General features: G+C 42.9%; 1 protein-coding gene across 1 annotated transcript in view; it reads left to right on the top strand.

The window, feature by feature from the left end:
• The window catches only part of SOBP (sine oculis binding protein homolog), a 267,379-nt gene extending 257,556 nt beyond the window's left edge, over positions 1–9,823 (top strand). The window contains exon 7 of the mRNA XM_063917072.1: positions 9,737–9,823. The gene's annotated coding sequence lies outside the window, so the exon portion shown is untranslated. The remainder of the gene's footprint in view (positions 1–9,736) is intronic.
• The last annotated feature ends 9,973 nt before the right edge of the window (positions 9,824–19,796 follow it).

Raw genomic sequence — 19,796 nt, forward strand, 5'->3', positions numbered from 1 at the left:
TGACCCTGTTGGGATTCCGCCATCGGAATTTTGATGGATGTTGGTATGCTGACTGCCAGGATCCCGACACCCAGCATCTTAACCGCATCCCCATATGACATGGTATGACTTTTGTAAAGTATTGTCTAGAACATGCACGCCTCCTTGCTAGCATGGCACTGGCAGCCCCTGTTCCTTTGTGTTGACCAGAAACTATTGGAAACTTTTTTCTTGGATTGCCATATTAAGAAAATTACTTTAAATCAAAGCTGTGCAGGTTTGAATTTATTTTGTTAATACCAAATTAGCGCAAGTTTGGATTTATCTGGATCATTTTTTAGATAGAGATTGTGTAGTTGTGCTGACTGGATCAGCAATGGCTGCAGAAGGAAGATCACAGCGGTAACAGGTCCAAGCCCAACTCCCAGTCTCTCTCCAGAGTACTGGAAGCGTATGGTACAAACCTGCATATGGTCCTACATCTCTGTTAGAAAAGGTTGATACATTTGCAGAATGATGAAAATGTATTGCTTTGTTTTTTCAGAATATCCTGATTACGAAAGGCCATTTTTCATTCACATTCACCTCAACTATTTCCATTGGATTACCATTTCCCGCCACCCTCTTTGGAGGAATAATATCACACAGGGATGGATTAAGGGGGTCATTCAGACATGGTCGCACGCAGGCGTTTTTTTTGCACTGCTCTGACCAGGTAATCGCCGCCTACAGGGGAGGGGGTAATCGTTTTGCAGGGGCGCGATCGGCTGTGCAGTGAGCTGCACAAACAAAAAGTTTCTGCACAGCCCAGGACTTACTCAGCCGCTGCGACGATCTGGGCTGATGGTGACATCAGGAATATTCCTCCCAAACGGATGGGCACTCCTGCGTTTTTCCGGACACTCCCTTAAAACGGTGAGTTGCCACCCATGAACGCCTTCTTCCTGTCAATCTTCTTGTGATCGCCGGTGCAATCGCTTTCTTCGTTAGTTCTGTCGCTGCCCGGCGATCCCCAACGCCAGCGACCGACGTGCATGCGCATGCACTGTTCAGACCCGATCGCACGGCTGTGAAAAAAGGCAGCGTACGATTGGGTCTGAATGACCCCCTAAGGCTTGTGAGTATCCCAGGGCAACTAATTTATAGGGGCCCCCTACTAATAAAATTGTCCCAGATATACGACTCCCTGTCCTAGCGCGGTCCTTGAGGCAGCTGACGGTGGCGTCCTCCAGCGGAGTGGCATTGTGTGATTATAGGGGTATAAATATCTGTACTTTTTTTGGACACTGTATGTATATCCCTGATGACAGGTTAAGTCCAGAATAAAGGATTGGCATTTCTTTATTAATATGCCTTCTATGATATGCCGCCTGTACCTGGACTGCCATATTTGGGGTATATACTTTAGGAATGCAACCAAAGTCATTGACTTAAAATAAAGGGTGCCAATTAACTGGATTGCACACACACACACACACACACACACACACACACACACACACACACACACACACACACACGATATATACAGTATGACACACACACACATACAGTACATCAGACACACTCACTGTGCATACATATAAACATACAGTACACAGACCCTGGGCTGAGAGGAGGAGACTGGTGGCCTGCTCGCTGTAAAATTTGAGCATGATCTGATCGTAGAGGGAGCTGCCGTCACTGAACATGCGCAAAAACTCTCATGCTCCTCCATGTATATTCTTTGCGGAGAGCACTGATGACCAGAGCTCTCTGCAGCAGCAGCTATGATCACGATCGCAGTAGCCGTCGCAATCGTGGTTTGTATTGAGACAGAGACACAGCTCTGTCTTTGAAAACAAGAATTCGGCCTATCAGCGGGTTTCTGGGTACTCAACCACCCCCACCCCCCGCTTGCGCCACTGCCTTATAGCTCACAATTAATTAACACACTCTAGCCAGATTTATGTTTGTAAGTAAAGCAAAAAAAACAAACTGGGCAAAACCATTTTGCACTGCAGGTGGGGCATATGTAACGTGCACAGAGATTTAGATTTGGGTGGGTTGTGTTCATACTGAAATCTACAGGGCATATTCAATTGTGCGCTAATTTTTTAAAAAAAACCAATGGCACGTGGGGGAGGGGGGGGGGGGGTCTTGCAGCCTCAAGGTTTTTCTTATTCAATTAAAGGAGAAAATGATCCATGGTGATTTTTATAGAAATCACTGCATCTTTTTTCTCACCCACCAGTGTGAGTCTGATTTTTCCTAAAATCTTTATTTTTAGGAAAAAATCATCTGGACTTGCTGTGGCACCTCCCTAATGACTAAATAGGCAATTTGAAGTTTCCAATTAGCTTAATGAGTCCTTAATTGCTCACCTTCCGAATCTGTGTTTCTTCCACCAGTCTGTTGGGATCCAGTCTTCTGCAGCAGCTGTGTGTGTAAGTATGTGTGAGTGTGTGTGAGCATGTGTGAGAATGTGTGACCCCCCCCCCCACCACAATGTGTGTCCGGAGGCATCAACAGGGAGAACTCTCCCAGCAGCTCCCTCCCCTCCCAGCCCCACCCACCCCAGTGAAAAGATGGAGCGAAGATGACCCTAGGCCTGGCGGCTGTTTGCATACAAATCCTTGAGCCCAATTATATAACCCACTAAATTGCAGTGTAAAAATTAAGCAGTAGAACGTTTGTTGGCTACATGCAAAAGCAGCCATTATTTAACCTGCACAGAAAAGACATAAATGTATTTGCTCCCCTTTCATGGCAACATGGTTTGTTCCAGAAACAAAGAACCTAATTCAGAGTTGATTGCAGCAGCAAATTTGTTATCATTTGGGCAAAATCATGGGCCTAATTCAGACCTGATTGTAGCCCTGCAAAATTTTGCAGGGCTACGATCAAGCACACTGACATGCTGGGGAACACCCAGCACAGGGCTAGCCCACTCTGCATGTCAGGCCCCCCCCCACAGAAGTGCAGAAGCATCGCACAGCGGCAATGCTTTTGAACTTCAGGAGTAGTTCCCGGCCAGCGCAGCTTTTGTGTGCTGGCCGACAGCTATTTGTCGCTGCCCGGGTCGCAGCGGCTGCATGTGACGTCACGCAGCCACTTTGGCCCGCCCCCCGCACGGTCCGGCTGCACCCACAAAATGGCGGCCAAATGCCGCCGTGCCACCCCCTCCCACCCAGCGACCACCTCTGCCTGTCAATCAGGCAGAGGCGATCGCTAGGTAACGACAGCCGTGCGCCGGTGCATGCGCACTTCTGACCTGATCGCTGCACTGTGATGAATGGCAGCGAGCGAACAGGTCAGAATAACCCTCCATGTGCACTGCAAGGGGGACAGATATAACATGTGCAGAGAGAGTTAGATTTGGGTGGGGTGTATTCAAACTGAAATCTAAATTGCAGTGTAAAAATAAAGCAGCCAGTATTTACCCTGCACAGAAACAAAATAAACAACCCAAATCTAACTCTCTCTGCAAATGTTATATCTGACACATCTGCAGTGCACATGGGGGGGTCATTTCGAGTTGATCACTCGCTAGCAACTTTTAGCAGCGCTGCGATCACATAGTCACCGCCTAAGTGTATCTTCGCTTTGCAAGTGTGCGAACGCTGTTGCAGCTGATGGCACAAAAACGTTTTTTGCAGTTTCTGAGTAGCTCTGGACTTACTCAGCCGCTGTGATCACTTCAGTCTGTTTGGTACCGGAATTGACGTCAGACACCCGCCCTGCAAACGCTTGGACACGCCTGCGTTTTCCAAACACTCCCAGAAACGGTCAGTTGACACCCACAAACGCCCTCTTTCTGTCAATCACCTTGCGATCGGCTGTGCGAATGGATTCTTCGTTAAATCCATCGCCCAGCACCAATCCTTTTTGTACCCGTACGACGCGCCTGTGCATTGCAGTGCATACGCATGACCAGTTTTGCAGAGATTTAACATGATTGCAGCGCTGCAAAAAGTTGCTAGCGAGCGATCAACTCGGAATGACCCCCATTGTTTTGCCCAACTGCTAATAAATTTGCTGCTGCGATAAACTCTGAATTACCCCCAAAGTTATACCCGACACTAAAAAACGGCAGACAGAGTATTCAATAGAAGGATGATCAATACATCCGTCATATTTTCTCTGCAAAATAAAAACACAAGATAAACAAGAGTTAGGACAACTCCAACCACACTCTCCTATTCCTCTCCCCCCTCCACAGAATCACCACCCTCGGCTGCATCACAGTACAACAACCAAACTGAAATTAGGACTGGAATTCTGTAACTAACGTAAGGCAGCAGCATAACCCTAACACTTGACACAGCATGCGCAGACAATTACAAAATTAATCTTAAAAAAAAATCTGACATTACATGTTATGAATAGGTTTTTACATTCGGTGAAAGAGAAATGCAAACAAATCCCTAGTCATGTTAAATAAAATACTCCTAATAAATAGACCCTTGGTTTTTATAGAACTGAAGGTTGTCTGTGTTTTTTACTGCTAGATACTCTTTAAACGAGAAATTGATATCTATAAGACATATGGCAGCTAGAAATTGGACAGATGCTAATACAGTATTAGGCCATTATATCTGTATGTAGCTTATTTACAACAAACTTTAAGATTTATCCAATATTTTATCTTTGCATTTGTCTTAGAAAGCTAAACATTACTGAAGCAAAAATGAAATCTGAATTGAATGATACTGCTATCTGAAGTAAATATAGTTTAGATTCAGTTGTATTTTTTTAATGAACATTGGTGCAAGCGAAGGTTACAGTAATAGTACTTTCACACCGCAGCTATAACCTGGTAAATTGACGGTTTTTAAGCCTTCCAAAACGGGTCTAGCTGCGGTTTGAAAGCGCCACATAGAATTTACCGGTTACAGAATACCGGTATTTTAAAACGGGTAAAAAGCAGGGTCCTACACGGTTCCGACCCGTTTCATTGTGCAATGTGAAAGGCTCAGAAATGGTATTTCCAAGCCACAGAAGGTGATAGGCTGTCTCCATGCGTGATGTCACCAGGCAGAAGCAGGAAATAAACTGGAGGAACACATGAGAGTGAAGAAGCGTTTTAAGCTGTTTTATTATACAGAAGAGAGTTTAAAATGGCAAATTGGAGTGATGAGGAGGTTAGGGAGCTGCTTAGGATCAGAGGGGATGAAGAAATTGCTAGACAAATCACTGGTACAGTGAAGGATGCAATAATCTACAAAAACATGGTAAAGATGCTTGAAGCTGCTGAGTTCCAGCGTACGACAACCCAAATTATTACATTTATTGTGTAAAAAAAAAAAACGTCATATGTGTGGGCCAAAATAGTCCATTTAAAATGACAACCACTGTTTTCTATGGGTGAAACGGGTTCATTGTGAAAGGTACCAAAACGGTAATGAAACGGTAATATACCGGTTACAACATGCAATGTGAAAGGGGTTTAACTGCTCTGACCCGTTTTAAGAAACGTTTTAAAAGCACGGTTTGCAATGTGAAAGCAGCATCAGCAATGCAGGTATCTGGAAATGATTGGGTTAAAATGAATACAAAAATTTAACTACATATATATTATATATTGTAAGAAACTGCTTACAAATGAATGACTATTCACACTGGTTAACTTAGATGGCTTTTTTACTCATCACAAATGTTATAAGTAACAGGACATTAGAAAACATGAGATGGCTTCCTGACACTAGCTATGCCCCATCGGACCTAGCTATTGTCCAGCTGCTAGTCAGTGTTGAAAGTCCTGCCCACTGGATCTCATATTCCTTTTATCCTTCACACACTCCAGAACAAGCATACCCAGTTAGTGTACCTTTCTTGTAGGAAACATCAGGATCCTTAACCCTGTCTGCCCCTTGTCCTAGGGAGCAAGTTTTGCTCTGGGCCTCAGAAAGTGACAAAGTATTCTCTTACCACTTACCTGGCATGGTCGCCTGGTACACAGCCAGCAGGGCATTCACTGGCACAATCGCATCCCATGTGTTTGTGCCATCCCATTACATCACCCTGCATGTCCTCCTCCTGACCACCGACATCACTGCCAAAATTGCAAGTCATAATGCCATGGGTCCATGTACTGTGAATAAAAATGTGAGGAGGGGAACTCAGTCCACAGCCCCCAAGCTCTGTCAGAGCTGATGACCATTCCTCTCTTCTTGATGGGCCAGGTGGAGGCTAAATACAGTACATTGCCCCCAGTACATATTATGTCACACTGAAGTGTCTTCAGTTCATAATGCCACATTGTAGTGGCCCCAGTTCATTTTATGCCATGCCATAGTACAGTGATGTGAGGTAAATAGCTGGGAAGGCACTGGTTAGTATCAAAGCCAGATTTACACACACATATGTGGGCATTATACAAAGTTGCAGGAGTATATACTGCTGGAAATGTGGTGAGTTTTGATCAGAGATGTGTGGTAAGGGCCGGCAATGGAGACCAGGGCCGAATTAAGCCTTGGGGGGCCGTGGCACTTAAGACAAGGGAGCTGGAGAAAGGGAGGGTGTATATTAGAGTGTACATACCTCCCAACATGACCTATTCCAGGAGGCACAATATGCCATCTACTTGGAATTCCCTCTTAATAGTTGATTGGCATCACCACCTGTGTTGAACTATTTAATTGATAAAAATGGTATTTCAACAGAGGTGATTGCCATCATAAATATTGCATATTAAATTTAAACCAATGGTGTACTGTATATTAGATTTAAACTAATAGTTTAATAATGCTGGGTACTATTTATCACTCCATGTAACTGAGAGAACTATTTTATAAAGTTTTCTTGCAGTGGAACAAAGTCAACTTAAACAACCTTAAAATACACATAGAAAAATAAAATCTATCATTTATTTTGTCACATGCAAGAATAGCAGCAGTCTCTGTACTATTTACACACTGGGACAGGACTGAGGAGGACTCTGTGTGTGTCTCTCTCTAGACCAGAATTCTCTCATTAGATAACAGATTACACAGGGCCCAGACACCCAGGCAGGGAAGAAGAGAAGCTGAATCCCTGGGTTACTTACAGCTCTCTACCCCTCCTATCTCTCCTCTGGTCAGGAAGCACCATTGGTAGCTCATAAAACCCAATACTCCTGTTTCTCTCCCTGCACTGCATTCTGCTTTGTTCGCATTCTGGCTGCCTGGTTCTGCTCCTGCACAAGAGGGATAACTAGTGATATCAGTGTGCTCTGGCTGGGATGCCCCAGACAGTGGGGGACCCAGGGTACAATATCCCCTGCATCCCGCTTTAATCTGGCTATGGGGGAGGCATTGCCTCACCTGTCATAGTCCAGTATACTCCAGAGTTTTCACTATAAAAGTGATTAGTATAAAACAAAGAAGATAGTAATATTACATTATTTGTATTTTTCTCATCATTTTTATAGTTATAACTCTGGAGTATACTGGACTATGACATGAGAGGCTCTGCCTCACCTGACTGAACATCACTGCTATAGTGCACCCAGTTAATATTGTTCCACATTACAGAGCCCCAGTTCATGTTATGTAACATGACAGTGCCCTTTAGTCAATATTATACCACATTACAGTGCAACATTCTGATTATGCCATTTTACAGCCCCCTTTAACATAACATCCACTATGCACATAATTAATGTAAAATTAATTTCCATTGCCATTTAGGCCTTGCAATGGGTCAGACCCAATTGCTTTTGCTGGCAATTCTGTAACTTGGTAGACAGCTATATTATCTGTTTCCGGGGCAACTTAAGCATCTTCGCCTCAGAACAATTGCACCCGCTTTAGCCACTATAGCAACGTCCATGGCATGGGTCATGTTGATATATCTTCTTTTATTATATATACTAGCTGATGTGCGCGGTTTCAACCAGGCAAATGTTGCTGGGCGGAACATTTTACCCCTTTTCACCACCTTAGGAGTGAAATTTTGAAAAATCCCTGCTTAGTGGGTGGCTGCAAATAGATGGCACAGTTTCCAGACCACCCAGCAGGTCACATGTTCCAGGTCACCCAGCAGGTGCTCAGGGAGAGTTCACTGTCACATTTTCCAGAGCACAATGGTGATGCATTGTAAATGGCAGGCGGACATTTTGCCACATATCTCCGAAGTGAAGCAACCAATTACAACACCAATACTTTTCTGCAAATACATGGACCAAGACCTTTTATTTTGGTATATGATGTGCCCTGCTCAAACAATGGCATCATAGAAATATGTCACTCATAAACGTCATCCTTTTGCTAGTAATATAAAGAATAGCTGATCTGCCTGGTTTCAACCAGGCAAAGGTTTGCTAGGCAAAACATATTACTCCATTAGGAGTCGATAGCCCATAGTAGCCTTGCTCAGTGGGTGTACATAACTGTAGCAGTTTCCAGACCAGCCAGCAGGTCACATGTTCCAGGTCACTCGGTAGGTGGACAGGCAGAGTTAACCACTTGTCACATTTTTCAAAGCAGAATGGTGATGCATTGTAAATGGTAGGCGGACATTTTGCCACATAGGGGGCCATTCCGAGTTGATCTTAGCTGTGCTAAATTTAGCACAGCTACGCTCAGGCACTCCTACATGTGGGGGGACGCCCAGCACAGGACTAGTCAGGCCCGCATGTCAGTGCAGCTCCCGCCCCCCCCCCCCCCCCCCCCGCAGAAATGCAAAAGTATCGCACAGCGGCAATGCTTTTGCATCTGAGGAGCAACTCCCGGCCAGCGTAGCTCCCGCCGTGGCCCGTCCCCCCAATGGTCCAGCCAAGCCTAAATGGCGGCTTAACGCCGCCGTCCAGCTCCCTCCCGCCCAGCGACCGCCTCTACCTGTCAATCAGGCAGAGGCGATCGCTAGGCAACGACGGCCTTCAGCCGTCTGGTGCGGCGGCGGCGCATGTGCAGTTCCGATCAGATTACCGCGCTGCGATAAACTGCAGCGAGCGATCAGGTCGGAACGACCCCCTAAGAGCATTAATTTGGTATAGAAATAAGTTATATTATTAATATATAGATATTACTGCTTGACTCAGTTATTCTTCCCTCCACCCCTACCACTCATCTTCTCCTATATATATATATATATATATATATTTGGACCACTTCATAAAATTATTTATTTGTATATAGGTGAAGTTCTCTAGAAGGTTTTAAAATAATGTTATCATTTTGTAAGTAAAAAGTAAAGCTGCTCGCGCTTGCAATAATTTGTACTTGCAATACAAGGTTATTTTGTGAGATCATACAGTTATCACCATGCAGAAACCACAAATTACATAAAGAAAAGAAAAAAGATGTTAACTAACCTAAAATATTGTTTTTAAGTGTGAGTTATGAAACTTTATTATTTTTGATTGTGCATTTTAATAAATAAATGTAATAAATGTTATCATAATTCAGCAATTCTAAGTCTACTCAAGATCTTTTACATTGTGAATTCGGATTTTCCAAAATTGGTTAAATCACTGTGTATATGCACTGATCTGCAAAAGTAATTTTATGGTGTTTTAGATGGGAGTAAGTGAGGGTTAATTACTAATATCGCAAATCAGCACCTCTACAATAAGAAAAACAAAACTTGTAGTTAATTGCAATATATATAAAGCACTCCAAAATTGATAGTTCAATAATAAATTTGTACATATAGATATATATATATATATGTATATACATACATATCTGATGTATTAATCTACCATATGCATTCCCCTTATTGTTCATGTGATGTAGTACAATGTCTGCTTTTCTTTAACCAGTTCTAATGTTCTTCTTTTTATCTGTTTGTGTAGGATGCTGGCTTACAGGGTATCTTGCATGGGAAATGGGAACAGCGCAATATATATTACTTCACCAAACTACCAGCTGGTCCACTCCTTGGTTGTCGCCTGCCTGCCACTGCCTTTGCTGAACACAAACAGATTTCCTGCTGTCTCTAACCATTATGATATCATGCAAGAAGAGTCAAGTCATCCATAACTCACAGGATGCTGAGCATTCCTCCTTTACTTTCCACTACACCTGCAGTAGCTTTCAAAAAGAAGAAAGTGGACCAATTGATTACTTATCCCTCAATGTCTGTAGGGCTTGGAAATGTATGACTGGAATTATGTGGACTTTTGCTTTTTTTATTTTGTTTCAAAGAGACTTTTATGGTTTTGCTGCTACAGTGAGAATTGTACTTTGCTATATAGGTTTTGGAACTGTTGAAAGGGTAAAGGATTTGTACTGGAGTAGCAACACTACAAAGTCATCTCTCTTTTTACCCACAATGCACTTTTAATTGAAGCATATATATAAAAAAAGAACTTTTAATGGCTAATATTGTACTTTTTTATTTTAACAAAGGCCACCTTTATGTCTGATGCCATATTTTCAGTGTTAGGCTTTATGGAGTTTAATCCTTAAAGAGTGCGGTAGAAGGCAGCATGAATAGTTGATATTGTGGTTTCTTGTACAGGCTAGATGGCAAAAGAGATCTGTAAATGTTTATTCTACTCAAATTTCTTTCAGAACTCCCCCTACACAGCACCCCAGATGGGAACAGAGCAAAAGTGTTGAACTAAAGACCAAAATTCCCCTAGGGTGTAACAGAATCTGACAGGGGAGGGAAGAGATATTTGCTGAGCGTCATAAGAGATATAGGATGAAATTTCACCCTCCTTAGATTTCAGTGATCCAGGAAGCCAGAGAGACAATCTCTCTGCATACACACTGCCCTTTCATGATAATTGGAATAGTATGGGCATGCCAATGACGGAACAGGGGAAAAGTGGAATTTACTTTCGTCCCCAGACACCCTTTTCCATAGAACCACAAACCCATTTCCCTGCCTGCTATTCTGTTTTCGTATTTGCTTTCTCCTGTTTTGATAAAGAAAAATGTGCAATTCAGTCCTCAGTCACTGGTGTGAGGATATCACAGGGTAGAAGTAACATTAATGTAATTATATGCACTTGTACAGATGTAGCCAAGAGTCCAAAATGACACTAGCATAGAGCTTGTGTGCCGGCACTTATCTATGAGAAAGAGCGGAACTAATGTAAAGTCTCCCCAGCCCTTATTATTTTTTATTACAAGTTTGAAAAACTCATTAAATCACATTGTGATTCAGTGTATATGTTTACTAACTCAAATAAAGCATTTGCCCATTCACCTATGTCTGCACAGTGCCTGCTATTCGAGACAGACATACATTTTATAAAGTTATGTGGATTCAATAGGAAGGCATTCTGTGCAGTGTGGGTTGGGGCATAGCAGCTTTTTTTAGTGTATGTGTACTGTTAGTACTATGTATATACTGTATTTCTATAGCTTCATTTGTAAGAAAGGAAAAAAACAAAAAACAAAATCAGCAGTTTAAACTACTGTTTCCGCAACAACTCCCATTATTTATTAATATGGACTCAATTCTGATTTTGTGGAGTGTCAAATCCTCTGTTATGTTACATGTTTCCAAAGTTGTAACTTTGAGCGTGTTGGGAACATCAGACCCGTGCAAATGTTTTGAATATTAAAATACAACATATCTTTCTTTGGTAAATTTGAAGAAACTCTTTGTATTGTTATTAACATTCCCACTGTGAAGAGGGTGACTTGTGCGTGTGGAAAGAAAGTAACATACAACTGCAGTGTTGCTGTTTGTGATTTGTTGGTTTGGATTCATAGGATGTCTTGATGGACTGTTCTTTAGAACATCTCTTTTTATCTGATAAATTTCTGTGTAAACTTTTAAGATGCTGTTTTTGTGATTTCTATACATTTCTCACTCTGCAAACACTAAGCATAGTCATGGGTTTTATAAATGTATGTATTAAGGCACACTTGTCACCCTGTCCTCTAATGTTACTTTTGTTTTACTACAAGGTGCTACATGCTACTTTGTGTAACCAGACATGGGAATGAGCTTTATGCTTAGCGTGCTAATCACTTTAGCAGCCCAGCGGCATAGTTGTGCTGTGTAGAGTAAACCAACTTTTTTCTGACAACCCAACATGGCTTCCAAGTTGAGCTGTTAGACTGGACTATTCTATTGTTTTTGCATACTACAAAGCGTTCTATGGTTAGAGTTCAATTCTTTGCAGTGGCTGCAACGTGTTGTCGCAACGGTTGGGTGAGATAGCATTGCTAGTTTTTTCTTGCTTCCCACACAAGTGTGAGGGAAAATTACTGATGCGTGGCTACCATATCAAGTAATAATGTACACAGCAGAATATTGTGTATTACTTTTTTCCCCAACAGGATAATTGACAACAATAATAATAATAATAATAATAATAATAATAATAATAGTTATTTATATAGCACTTTTCTCCTAATAGGACTCAAAGTGTATTACATTTGCTTTTACAGCACAACATAGAAAACAAGCTTAACAAAAGACATTAGTGAAATGCGTTAGTAAATACTGTAGGTACAGTAAGTCTTGAGTCTGTAAAACCAAAATAGAGTGGTCCACAAGTGCTGCTAGACAGAACAAATGTCAGGATGTCCTGTGTTCTTGAGAGAGAATTCAAGCAGAAGAACAGGAGATCTCATCAATTAGCAGTATTTAATATTCCTTCATATATTAGACTGGAACCTCTGGACTAGCCTCTTCTAAATGAGATGCAAGCATCAAAAAGTTTCTTTAGATCTTCACACACAATATCACCAAAAGTCTGGTGGACATCATTTTATCCATCATGGGAGACATTCACCTAGGTATTGTTCCTTATGTCCATTGAAAGGTATCTTTTACACCGAATCCCAATGGTAACAGGATACAATTCACAATCCACCATGAATGATAGTATGCACAAATGACTAAGGACGAGTTGTAAAAACTATCCAAAAAACATTTATTTCTTTACAGTAAAAATATAAAAAATATTTTAAAAAATACATCCATAAAAACAAACAGGTAACCCCAAATGGTAATAGGTTTGTTCCACCACACACATTAAGGAACCTGGGTGCTCTCTATCCATCATTAAAAAAAAAGTTTTACCTCCTTCTCTTTGGGAGAGAGATCCTCTAACCAGATGGATAGGTCCTTAAAAAGGTGTAAAAAGTGAAAAGATCAAACCTGGGGAACATATAACACCAATGCGTTTCGGAATTCTTTTCCTTCCTCAGGGTGTGTCATGGAACAAACCAAGTTGGCCATTTATACCCACTGGCCTGTCCATGTGACCAGGTCCTCCAATCAAAATTCTTATAAAACACATGTACCTTGTCTCCATATTGCATATTGAATTATGCTGTTATACATTTAATAAATACAACTCTCCTCATCCTGAATTAAAATTCATATTATCAAAATATACTCTGTATTTCATTATACAAACATAATTGGTAATTTGTGATGTGTAATGGATTTCTGGAACACCGATCTCATCACATCAAACAGTGTTCACATTGTAGCCAGATCCGGACTTAAACTCCAATATTTACTTAATGTCCCAACCAGATAGGTCCCACAGTTTCATGGTTTTCTGTCCATAATTCTTTGCATCACAGCAAACTTTATTGGTATATGCAGTTGTTTATGCTTACCTTAGTCTCGAGTCTATTTTTGAATAATTCTAGAGTGGAGGCTTCTCGAACTGAGCGCGCAGGGGCAAATGCAGGATTTCCTAGTGACCTCTGGTACAAATTACTTTGCGCCCAAGGGCGTAGCTACCATAGGTGCAGGGAGTACAGCTGCTATGGGGCTCAGAGCTGAGAGGGGCCAACCTTCCCTGCCAAAGATACATGTGTTATATAAAGAAAATCCCTTTTGGCTGTGACATAGGGGCACTCACACACTTTTGCCTTGGGGCCTACAATATATCTAGTTATGCCCCTGGACCTGCTCATTGTAATTGGTATAAAATGGGCAGGAGGACACTATACTGTTACATAATATGATCTGGGGCAGTTTAATGTGACACAATATGAAATGAAGGCTCTATAGTTTGGCATTATACTGCATGAACTAGAGTTACTGTAATGTCTCATAATATGTACTGGAGACACTAATGTCATAATTTGTATTGGGGTACTGTGTTGCATAATACTGTATGAACTGGTACTGTAGCTTTACAATGTGACATATAGTGAACTAGGGAACTACTATGGTTCATAACATAAACTAGGGCACTACTACTGCTGTGGAGAGGCGTCTTTCTAGAAGCACTGGGACAGGAGCCCCATCAAAATGTTGCTATTGGGCCCACAAAGTACTGGCTACACCCCTGTCTGCACCCAGGTGACTGCGTTCTACATAAATATTCGCACACACATAGATATACTGTACATACATATTACATATACTGTGTGTGTATACTGTATATATATAGATTCGGGATGATAAACCGATGGTCGGGATGCCAGCAGTCATCATACCAACAGCAGCATCCCTACCATTATAATCCCAACAGCCCCCCAGAAAGTACACTAATCCTTCCCTGCCCCCTAACCTAGCCCTCCCTTGTGGGTGCCTAACCCACCCCGATGGTGCTTAACCCTCCCATGCCAGCTGCCTAAACCTAACGCTCCCCGCTTGTTGCCTAACCCTAACCTCCCCCAGTAAGTGCCTAACCCTAACCACCCCTCCCCAGTACCTAATCACCCTCTTCCTGCCCGTGTACCCCAAACCCAGTTCTAATGCCTAAACCTAACACCCCCCTCCCCCACCGCTAAAAGAACAGATTACAGGTATCAGGGATCCCGAGCTCTGTCGGGATTTTGATGCCGGCATTATGCTGTCTTTTGGGATTCCGGCATCGGTATTTCGACTCCTGTCTGGCGGCACTGTAACTTCATCCCGTATATATCTATATACACAGCAAATGTATCTTTCTAATCAAGCCTTGTCAAGAGTAATTGGCTATTATAAAGACTGGGAGTGTGTGTGTGTGTGTGTGTGTGTGTGTGTGTGTGTGTGTGTGTGTGTGTGTGTGTGTGTGTGTGTGTGTGAGTGGGGGGAGGGGGTTGCTCTGACACATAGGACCACACAGAATTGTTATTTGGAGGGAACTTTAGTTTGTTTAATTTTTAGTATTGTGTGTTTCTCATATGTGAATTACAGTACGCATTAGACAATGAAGAAGAAAAAACTTCAGTAGCCTCTCTTACTTTTTCTCTGCTGGACAGCAGGAGCAAGCGCTGCACTGTCTGGCTCAGCTGCACCTGCACGTTCCTCTCTTCCTCCGAACAACCTCCGTAGGCTAAGCTCATTGCTGCAGCTTTGATCTCCGTTCGTCCTGCCTTCTCCTTCCTCGCAGCCAGTCACTGAGCCCCACGCTGCACACAGCTTCTCATACCATTGGAGAGCTGAGCCGTCGCTCGGCAGTGTGGTGCGCAGCGCTGCAGAACCGATCTGCAGTGGGTCATGTGAGTGCACCCTCCTCCCCACTTCCGCCTTCAATCCACCACTGGGAGCGACTGTGCTTGTGCATCCGCTCTGTGTTCTATAATGTGAAGGGTTTTCTTTTTGTTATTCCTCAGGTTTTATAGTTTATTTGGTTGGGGGGGGGGGGATTCTGTGCAACTGGAACCCCCCCACATGCGCCACTGGCGCAGAAGAGAGTTCCATAGAGTCTGAGTCCATGGCAAAAGACTCAGCCTCCAAATGAATTCAGGGATATTCTAGGTGCTGTTAATAGTCCTTTATCAACAATTGATCAACAGTTATAAAATAAATATAATTGAATCAGGCACTCTGAGATAATATATAACTTTGGTCGGTCCAAACTAGAAAAATGCAGTTCCCATAGGTATTCTGCTGTACCATGTGAAATACAACAATATCTAATCAAAGATCAAAAAGGGAGCGCCTATTTAATATAGACAATATTAAAAACATTAGTATTCATATCTAGAGATGAGCGGGTTCGGTTTCTCTGAATCCGAACCCGCCAGAACTTCATGTTTTTTTTCACGGGTCCGAGCGACTCGGATCTTCCCGCCTTGCTCGGTTAACCCGAGCGCGCCCGAACGTCATCATGACGCTGTCGGATTCTCGCGAGGCTCGGATTCTATCGCGAGACTCGGATTCTATATAAGGAGCCGCGTGTCGCCGCCATTTTCACACGTGCATTGAGATTGATAGGGAGAGGACGTGGCTGGCGTCCTCTCCATTTAGATTATAAGAGACTGAGAGAGATTTACTGGAGCTGACTAGGAGGAGTACTGTTACTGTAGAAGTGTAGAGACTGAGTGGAGAGAGTTTACTAGTGAGGACAGTGCAGTTTACTTTATAATCCGTTCTCTGCCTGAAAAAAGCGATACACAGCACACAGTGACTCAGTCACATACCATATCTGTGTGCACTGCTCAGGCTCAGGCCAGTGTGCTGCATCATCTATTATCTATATATAATATTATATATATATCTGTCTGACTGCTCAGCTCACACAGCTTATAATTGTGGGGGAGACTGGGGAGCACTACTGCAGTGCCAGTTATAGGTTATAGCAGGAGCCAGGAGTACATAATATATTATATAGTGAGTGACCACCAGACACACAGTGCAGTTTATTTAATATATCCGTTCTCTGCCTGAAAAAAGCGATACACACAGTGACTCAGTCAGTCACATACCATATCTGTGTGCACTGCTCAGGCTCAGGCCAGTGTGCTGCATCATCTATTATCTATATATAATATTATATATATCTGTCTGACTGCTCAGCTCACACAGCTTATAATTGTGGGGGAGACTGGGGAGCACTACTGCAGTGCCAGTTATAGGTTATAGCAGGAGCCAGGAGTACATAATATATTATATAGTGAGTGACCACCAGACACACAGTGCAGTTTATTTAATATATCCGTTCTCTGCCTGAAAAAAGCGATACACACAGTGACTCAGTCAGTCACATACCATATCTGTGTGCACTGCTCAGGCTCAGGCCAGTGTGCTGCATCATCTATTATCTATATATAATATTATATATATCTGTCTGACTGCTCAGCTCACACAGCTTATAATTGTGGGGGAGACTGGGGAGCACTACTGCAGTGCCAGTTATAGGTTATAGCAGGAGCCAGGAGTACATAATATATTATATAGTGAGTGACCACCAGACACACAGTGCAGTTTATTTAATATATCCGTTCTCTGCCTGAAAAAAGCGATACACACAGTGACTCAGTCAGTCACATACCATATCTGTGTGCACTGCTCAGGCTCAGGCCAGTGTGCTGCATCATCTATTATCTATATATAATATTATATATATATCTGTCTGACTGCTCAGCTCACACAGCTTATAATTGTGGGGGAGACTGGGGAGCACTACTGCAGTGCCAGTTATAGGTTATAGCAGGAGCCAGGAGTACATAATATATTATATAGTGAGTGACCACCAGACACACAGTGCAGTTTATTTAATATATCCGTTCTCTGCCTGAAAAAAGCGATACACACAGTGACTCAGTCAGTCACATACCATATCTGTGTGCACTGCTCAGGCTCAGGCCAGTGTGCTGCATCATCTATTATCTATATATAATATTATATATATCTGTCTGACTGCTCAGCTCACACAGCTTATAATTGTGGGGGAGACTGGGGAGCACTACTGCAGTGCCAGTTATAGGTTATAGCAGGAGCCAGGAGTACATATTATATTAAAATTAAACAGTGCACACTTTTGCTGCAGGAGTGCCACTGCCAGTGTGACTGACCAGTGACCTGACCACACTGACCACCAGTATAGTTAGTAGTATACTTATATTGTGATTGCCTGAAAAAGTTAAACACTCGTCGTGTGACTTCACTTGTGTGTTTTTTTTTTTTTTATTCTATAAAAATAAAACTCATTCTGCTGACAGACAGTGTCCAGCAGGTCCGTCATTATATAATATATAATATATACCTGTCCGGCTGCAGTAGTGATATATATATATTTTTTATATCATTTATCATCCAGTCGCAGCAGACACAGTACGGTAGTTCACGGCTGTGGCTACCTCTGTGTCTCTGCACTCGGCAGGCAGTCCGTCCATAATTGTAATACCACCTAACCGTGGATTTTTTTCATTCTTCTTTATACATACATAGTTACATAGACATCTTCTCTTTATCAACCAGTCTATATTAGCTGCAGACACAGTACAGTACGGTAGTTCACGGCTGTGGCTACCTCTGTGTCTGCACTCGGCAGGCAGTCCGTCCATAATTGTATACCACCTAACCGTGGTTTTTTTTCATTCTTCTTTATACATACATAGTTACATAGACATCTTCTCTTTATCAACCAGTCTATATTAGCTGCAGACACAGTACAGTACGGTAGTTCACGGCTGTCGCTACCTCTGTGTCTGCACTCGGCAGGCAGTCCGTCCATAATTGTATACCACCTAACCGTGGATTTTTTTCAGTCTTCTTTATACATACATAGTTACATAGACATCTTCTCTTTATCAACCAGTCTATATTAGCTGCAGACACAGTACAGTACGGTAGTTCACGGCTGTGGCTACCTCTGTGTCTGCAGTCGGCAGGCAGTCCATAATTGTATACTAGTATCCATCTCCATTGTTTACCTGAGGTGCCTTTTAGTTGTGCCTATTAAAATATGGAGAACAAAAATGTTGAGGTTCCAAAATTAGGGAAAGATCAAGATCCACTTCCACCTCGTGCTGAAGCTGCTGCCACTAGTCATGGCCGAGACGATGAAATGCCAGCAACGTCGTCTGCCAAGGCCGATGCCCAATGTCATAGTACAGAGCATGTCAAATCCAAAACACCAAATATCAGAAAAAAAAGGACTCCAAAACCTAAAATAAAATTGTCGGAGGAGAAGCGTAAACTTGCCAATATGCCATTTACCACACGTAGTGGCAAGGAACGGCTGAGGCCCTGGCCTATGTTCATGGCTAGTGGTTCAGCTTCACATGAGGATGGAAGCACTCAGCCTCTCGCTAGAAAAATGAAAAGACTCAAGCTGGCAAAAGCAGCACAGCAAAGAACTGTGCATTCTTCGAAATCCCAAATCCACAAGGAGAGTCCAATTGTGTCGATTGCGATGCCTGACCTTCCCAACACTGGACGTGAAGAGCATGCGCCTTCCACCATTTGCACGCCCCCTGCAAGTGCTGGAAGGAGCACCCGCAGTCCAGTTCCTGATAGTCAGATTGAAGATGTCAGTGTTGAAGTACACCAGGATGAGGAGGATATGGGTGTTGCTGGCGCTGGGGAGGAAATTGACCAGGAGGATTCTGATGGTGAGGTGGTTTGTTTAAGTCAGGCACCCGGGGAGACACCTGTTGTCCGTGGGAGGAATATGGCCGTTGACATGCCAGGTGAAAATACCAAAAAAATCAGCTCTTCGGTGTGGAGGTATTTCACCAGAAATGCGGACAACAGGTGTCAAGCCGTGTGTTCCCTTTGTCAAGCTGTAATAAGTAGGGGTAAGGACGTTAACCACCTCGGAACATCCTCCCTTATACGTCACCTGCAGCGCATTCATAATAAGTCAGTGACAAGTTCAAAAACTTTGGGTGACAGCGGAAGCAGTCCACTGACCAGTAAATCCCTTCCTCTTGTAACCAAGCTCACGCAAACCACCCCACCAACTCCCTCAGTGTCAATTTCCTCCTTCCCCAGGAATGCCAATAGTCCTGCAGGCCATGTCACTGGCAATTCTGACGAGTCCTCTCCTGCCTGGGATTCCTCCGATGCATCCTTGCGTGTAACGCCTACTGCTGCTGGCGCTGCTGTTGTTGCCACTGGGAGTCGATGGTCATCCCAGAGGGGAAGTCGTAAGCCCACTTGTACTACTTCCAGTAAGCAATTGACTGTTCAACAGTCCTTTGCGAGGAAGATGAAATATCACAGCAGTCATCCTACTGCAAAGCGGATAACTGAGGCCTTGGCAT

The sequence above is a fragment of the Pseudophryne corroboree genome, chromosome 4, assembly GCF_028390025.1.
Source record: "Pseudophryne corroboree isolate aPseCor3 chromosome 4, aPseCor3.hap2, whole genome shotgun sequence".
Lineage (NCBI taxonomy): Eukaryota > Metazoa > Chordata > Amphibia > Anura > Myobatrachidae > Pseudophryne > Pseudophryne corroboree.